Source organism: Salmo salar, unplaced genomic scaffold, assembly GCF_905237065.1.
Source record: "Salmo salar unplaced genomic scaffold, Ssal_v3.1, whole genome shotgun sequence".
NCBI classification, from domain to species: domain Eukaryota; kingdom Metazoa; phylum Chordata; class Actinopteri; order Salmoniformes; family Salmonidae; genus Salmo; species Salmo salar.
This window is the reverse complement of record NW_025550041.1, coordinates 8,876-15,214: the sequence shown is the minus strand read 5'-3', so window position 1 is coordinate 15,214 and position 6,339 is coordinate 8,876. Positions and strand designations below refer to the sequence as shown.

The window sequence follows — 6,339 nt, the reverse complement described above, 5'->3', positions numbered from 1 at the left end:
TCAAAAAGGCATCTCGCGACTTCATGATTGAAAGACCGCTCATGCCTACAAAAATTGTACTCTGATATTTTATTTCGATTTTTTTTTTTTATTCATCATACAAAATAATCAATTTACATCCCTACATCAAACATTTCTAACAAAACAAAACACAGGTATAAACAAGAAAATACTAAATACATATAAATAACAAAGTATATATTAAACTTTTTTTTTTTTAAAGAGACAATTCTAGTGCAATTGTATTCACTCAGAAAAAATATGGTTCAGAAGGATGTTATTCTTATTGTTATTCACTATGGATAATGTCTTTAATGTTGGTATAGAATTCTGTAATTTTGTAATTTTGTAATTTTGTTTGTGTATAAAGTATTTGGCAAAAATAATTGTAAAAAATCCCAATTATTTCAATGGTCTTGTTATCATTGCAATAGTAACATATATCTTCATATCAAAAACATGGGTAGTGTTCATAATGGTAAATAAGTATTCCTCAAGGTTTTTCTATCACAGATTTACATTCATAGAATAAGTGAGTCAGATTTTCACTTTCTTTTTAGCAGAAAATGCAGATATCATCAATATCTATTAGGAATCAGGTTAAGACCCCGATGCAGACTGTCGAAGTAACAATGTTTATTATAGCAACAGGGGCAGGTAACAGGTGAAGGCAGGCAGGGTCAAATCAGGCATAGGTCAGTAATCCAGAGGTAGGGCAAAGGTACAGCAGGCGGGCGGGCTCAGGGTCAGGCCAGGCAGAGTAGTCGGGAAGGCGGGCTCTTGGTTGCAGACGGCGATATGATTGGTTGTCGCAACCAGAAATTTCCTCGACTCACCGTTGTCAGGGGCAAGGAGACACATCCTATACCTGCAAGGGGCTTTTGACTATCAACATTTTATGTAAGAAAAATGTATCTTGAATATATGTTTGTTAGTGGTACACTGTTATTAGTCCAAATCAAAATAAAGGCTAAAGTAAAGACTGTTTACTGAAAGAAAAACATGCTGCAGCCTGAATCATTGTGAGAACGCATGGCAGAGTACTTTCAGGCCACCCCATCCCCGCCCTTTGAATACACCGCATGCCATGTCAATGAAACATAACTCAGGGCTGGATGGATAAAAAGAAAGCAATAGAACAACAGAACAAAGTAAAAGAGAGAAAAACCACATAACTAGAATCAAACTTCAACGTTTTATTCTAACACAAAAAGCAACTGCGTTGGCCGGGAATCGAACCCGGGTCAACTGCTTGGAAGGCAGCTATGCTCACCACTATACCACCAACGCTTGGCTGAAATTTAACGAGGAGTGTTCAGTTTTTGAAAGTGTAAAAATATACAAGTTACATGAAGATATTAATTTCAAAGGGTGATTCAAACCAAATATTTAATTTCTTTGGCCGAGAATCGAACCCGAGTCTACAGCTCAGAAGACAGCTACACACAACACTATACCACCAACGCTTGACTGCATATCTAGCTGTCCGCTTTTGAAAGTGAAAGAAAGCCTACGTCTTACATTACCAGATTCATTTAATTTTAATGTTAGGATAAATAATCCTTGCATTGTAACAAACACTTTGCATTATAGCACCTCTACAACGTACCATTAGCCAATTGAAGTGTTTGAATTTGATATAAATTTGAATAGAATTTCGGCACAGTACAAACACTATATTATCTCGCCTACATTTTACTCTCACGTGGGCTAAAGAGACTGTTGGTAAAATCAGTGCCCCCTGTGAGGATCGAACTCACGACCTTCAGATTATGAGACTGACGCGCTACCTACTGCGCTAAGGAGGCTTCTGTTGTATGTGATAATTACATCATGCAAGAATGTTTCTGATTTGTCAATTCACTATTGGTCAATTTATTATCATATGAATATAGACCGTTAATTGGACATCAAAGAAATTATCATAACTGAGAGTAAAGAATACATCAACCCCTAGCCCTGTCCCTGTAATAATTAGTAAGTAGGCATTTCGTTGGACGGTGTACACCATGTGTAACCCATGGCGCCGGAGGGGATAGCTGCTGTTTTTCGGGCTCCTGACCAACTGTACTATTTTGTTAGTTTTTTCGTGTTGGTTGTAACATATTTTGTACATAATGTTGCTGCTAACCGTCTTTTATGACTGAAAAGAGCTTCTGGACATCAGAACAGAGATTACTCACTTCGAATTGGACAAATATTCCAACGCGAAGGATATACTGCTTTCTCGAGAACAAGCCCAAATCCTCGTCATTTGCGTGAACACGGCGAAAAACAGCTGAGCCACATTTGCCTGGTCACATACACTCTCCAAATGTAACATGCACCTGAAATGTGAGCCACCACCCCTCTTTTCAACTCAGCCCTATAGTGGACATCACATGTTCAAATCAAATCAAATTCTATTAGTCACATGCGCCAAATAAAACAGCTGTAGACCTTACAGTGAAATGCTTACTTACAAGCCCCTAAACAACAATGCAGTTTTAAAAAACGAATAAGAATAAGAAAGAAAAGGAACAAGTAATTCAAGAGCAGCAGTAAAATAACAATAGCAAGACTATGATTAGATCTTCAGGAGTCTTATGGGTTGGGGGTAGAAGATGTTTAGAAGTCTCTTGGCGCTCCGGTACCGCTTGCCTTGCGGTAGCAGAGAGAACAGTCTATGACTAGGGTGGCTGGAGTCTTTGACAATTTTTAGGGCCTTCCTCTGACACCGCCTGGTATAGAGGTCCTGGATGGCAGGAAGCTTGGCCAGTGATCTACTGGGCCGTAAGCACTACCCTCTGTAGTGCCTTGCGGTCGGAGGCCAAACAGTTGCCATACCAGGCAGTGATGCAACCAGTCAGGATGCTCTCAATGGTGCAGCTGTAGAACCTTTTTGAGGATCTGAGGACCCATGCCAAATCCTTTCAGTCTCCTGAGGCGGAATAGGATTTGTCGTGCCCTCTTTACAACGGTCTTGGTGTGCTTGGACCATGTTAGTTTGTTGGTGATGTGGACACCAAGGAACTTGAAGCTCTCAACCTGCTCCACTACAGCTCCGTCGACAACAATGGGGGCATACTCGGTCCTCCTTTTCCTGTAGTCCACAATCATCTCCATTTGTCTTGATCACGTTGAGGGGAGAGGTTGTTGTCCTGGCACCACACGGCAAGGACAACAATATACTACCCACCACTGCGACCTGTACGCTCTCGTTGGCTGGCCCTCGCTTCATACTCGTCGCCAAACCCACTGGCTCCAGGTCATTTACAAGACCCTGCTAGGTAAAGTCCCCCCTATATCTCAGCTCACTGGTCACCATAGCAGCACGCGCTCCAGCAGGTATATCTCTCTGGTCACCCCCAAAGCCAATTCCTCCTTTGGCAGTCTCTCCTTCCAGTTCTCTGCTGCCAATGACTGGAACGAACTACAAAAATCTCTGAAACTGGAAACACTTATCTCCCTCACTAGCTTTAAGCACCAGCTGTCAGAGCAGCTCACAGATCACTGCACCTGTATATAGCCCATCTATAATTTAGCCTAAACAACTACCACTTCCCCTACTGTATTTATTTATTTATTTAGCTCCTTTGCACCCCATTATTTCTATTTCTACTTTGCACTTTCTTCCACTACAAATCTACCATTCCAGTGTTTTACTTGCAATATTGTATTTACTTTGCCACCATGGCCTTTTTTGCCATTACCTCCCTTATCTCACCTCATTTGCTCACATTGTATATAGACTTATTTTTCTACTGTATTATTGACTGTATGTTTGTTTTACTCCATGTGTAACTGTGTTGTTGTATGTGTCGAACTGCTTTGCTTTATCTTGGCCAGGTCGCAATTGTAAATGAGAACTTGTTCTCAACTTGTCTACCTGGTTAAATAAAGGTGAAATATATCTATATTTTTAAATGTACCGAATAAGTAAAAAAAAAAAAACGTTACAAACAACCCCCCCCCAAAAAAAATAAAACACATTAGGTTCGAAGCACGTAAAACGTCAGCCATCTTCTCCAACGCCTTGATGTTAGTGTGAAACATGAAAATGCTTAGCAGGCCTTCTCTGGCCTTGTGATACAAAGGATTGGAATTGAAGAATGTATGCGAGTGCAAATAGCAATCCTAGACCATTTCTTTAAATAACTTGTCCTATAGGCTAATAACGGTATAATCTCGATCAATTACTTTATTTACCTATCCAATAAATCGGTTATAGGGTTTTTACAACTCCCATTCATTACAATTATTTCAAACTTCTTGTTTTCAGTTTCCGTAGTGTAGTGGTTATCACGTTCGCCTAACACGCGAAAGGTCCCCGGTTCGAGACCGGGCGGAAACATGTTTTACAGTACCCTAGGGGGAAAAAAGTAATCCTTAGGATATTCAAATCCTGGTCTGGAGTCCTGCTCGTTTTTTGTTCTACCAAATAACTAATTGGACAAGTCTGCATGACCGCATTAAATGGTCCCGCTCCGCTCCCCCAGGACACCTCTTCCCCAGAGCTAAACAACCATATCAACGTAAACAATGTTAATTAAAGCTTCAGACATAACATAAAATAAGCTTAAACCTGTACAACAATGTCATGAATTCCACAGAACATAAACCTGTGACCATAAACTTCAGTCGTCCTCCCATTTCTCTTCACTGAGGCAGTTGCAAAGACAAGCCTGTTGACATTTCCAGATGATAAAGCTTCTCTTCTTCTGTACGATATGCCCAGAGTGTGAAAACAACCTCTCACAAGGTAAAGATGTGGCAGGCGTTGCCAGGTACCGGTGCAATGCAAGCAAGCCTGGGGTGTACACCTACATGCTGTGACCACCACTACAGTGGACTGTCCTCCGTGTTGATGCTGGGCTCTGCTTTGTAATGCTCCACACGTTTCTCAATTGACTCCTCCTCTTCATCAGACTCAGACTCAACAAGAGGGCAGCTACCTTCTTTGCTGGCTCAGACTCTATTGCTTTATCAGTTTGCTGTGCAGGCCTCTCTTCCTTCAGCAAGTTGCTGACCAAAGCCCACACCTCACCCCTCTCAGATCTGCAAAGGCACTTCAGGTCCTTAAACCTTTTCAAAATTATTCATTTTACGTTCATGATTTGACGCGAACCCTGACTGAAGCGACTAATGCATTTCCTGTACATCAGTTGTGTAAATCTTAGTTGTTTATGATGTCTGTAACTCCCCATCAGACTGCCAATCTGCACCCAGTCGGTGTCCCAGGTCTAAATTAGTCCTTGATTAGATGACAATGAAAAAAAACTGTCTAAAAGAAAAGTCATTGGCCAGTACGGGTATCGAACCCGCGACCTTCGCGTTATTAGCACGACGCTCTAACCAACTGAGCTAACCGGCCATATATGTAGCTGAAAACAGTTAGGGATTAGAACCTTGTCAGCAGACATAGTTGAGTGCCATGATTAATTTGATCGTTTTATGCAATGGGCATGGGTCAATATCACAAAACAGTACAATTTGAACCACGCAACATTTTTCATTTTTATTTCAAAATGTATATTCCTTTTCTGTTTTACTATAAAAAGCGAAATATTAGACTTGTAGAAAAACATGTTGGCCAAGCTCCAGCACTTAATTATAAAGACATTTTCAGTGAATCAGCCATATAATATCTCCACCCTGTTACAGACATGCACTTAACTGTCTTTAATTACTTTCATTGGACCATTTTTTTAAATAATTGAACCGAAACCGAACCGACCTCAAAAAGCACTAGTCGCTAAACACTACAATCTGTATGTAGTGAGTGTAAACTGAAGTTGCTCCAAGCAAATTATAACAGAGTATTGCTGGTGCAAACAGTCGATTTTCACTTCTCGTTTGTAGTCTGCCACCATTCTCTGTTTAGTGATAGCTAACTGTGACAAACTAGACATACCGGTAAAACATGTATTGTGTTTGGACACCGTCAAATACGTGAAAGGTCATCCTGTTGTTTCAGACCTCGTGGCGCAACGGTAGCGCGTCTGACTCCAGATCAGAAGGTTGCGTGTTCAAATCACGTCGGGGTCAAATCTTTTTAAAAGTCTGTTATAATTGAAAAACTAAAATTGTTGCCACATAGCTCCAACCTATAGAATCAGTGAGTATGTCATGAACTCAAATTAAAACTGTTTTAATATTTAATCTAACATTCAAAATGTAAGCCCCAGACAAACGTAAGCAAACAACATGCCATTGCCAGGACAATATTTAAATATTTAACAACCTCATATTTGTCTCTGCTTGCACATGTGTGTAATGGGTGTGTACTCTGTTTACAAAGGATCTATAACAATATGAATAGACAAATTTCGGCCGTATTCAATCTGAAATATTGTTAAA

General features: G+C 40.4%; 5 non-coding genes across 5 annotated transcripts; 2 read left to right on the top strand and 3 right to left on the bottom strand.

Annotated features, from left to right (window-relative positions):
* Positions 1-1,218: 1,218 nt before the first annotated feature.
* Positions 1,219-1,290, bottom strand: trnag-ucc (transfer RNA glycine (anticodon UCC)). Its single transcript has one exon. It is a non-coding gene; the product is annotated as a tRNA-Gly (tRNA).
* A 445-nt stretch (positions 1,291-1,735) lies between these two features.
* Positions 1,736-1,808, bottom strand: trnam-cau (transfer RNA methionine (anticodon CAU)). Its single transcript has one exon. It is a non-coding gene; the product is annotated as a tRNA-Met (tRNA).
* A 2,452-nt stretch (positions 1,809-4,260) lies between these two features.
* On the top strand, positions 4,261-4,333 carry trnav-aac (transfer RNA valine (anticodon AAC)). The gene has a single exon. It is a non-coding gene; the product is annotated as a tRNA-Val (tRNA).
* A 946-nt stretch (positions 4,334-5,279) lies between these two features.
* Positions 5,280-5,353, bottom strand: trnai-aau (transfer RNA isoleucine (anticodon AAU)). Its single transcript has one exon. It is a non-coding gene; the product is annotated as a tRNA-Ile (tRNA).
* Positions 5,354-5,955: 602 nt separating this feature from the next.
* trnaw-cca (transfer RNA tryptophan (anticodon CCA)) lies at positions 5,956-6,027 on the top strand. The gene has a single exon. It is a non-coding gene; the product is annotated as a tRNA-Trp (tRNA).
* The last annotated feature ends 312 nt before the right edge of the window (positions 6,028-6,339 follow it).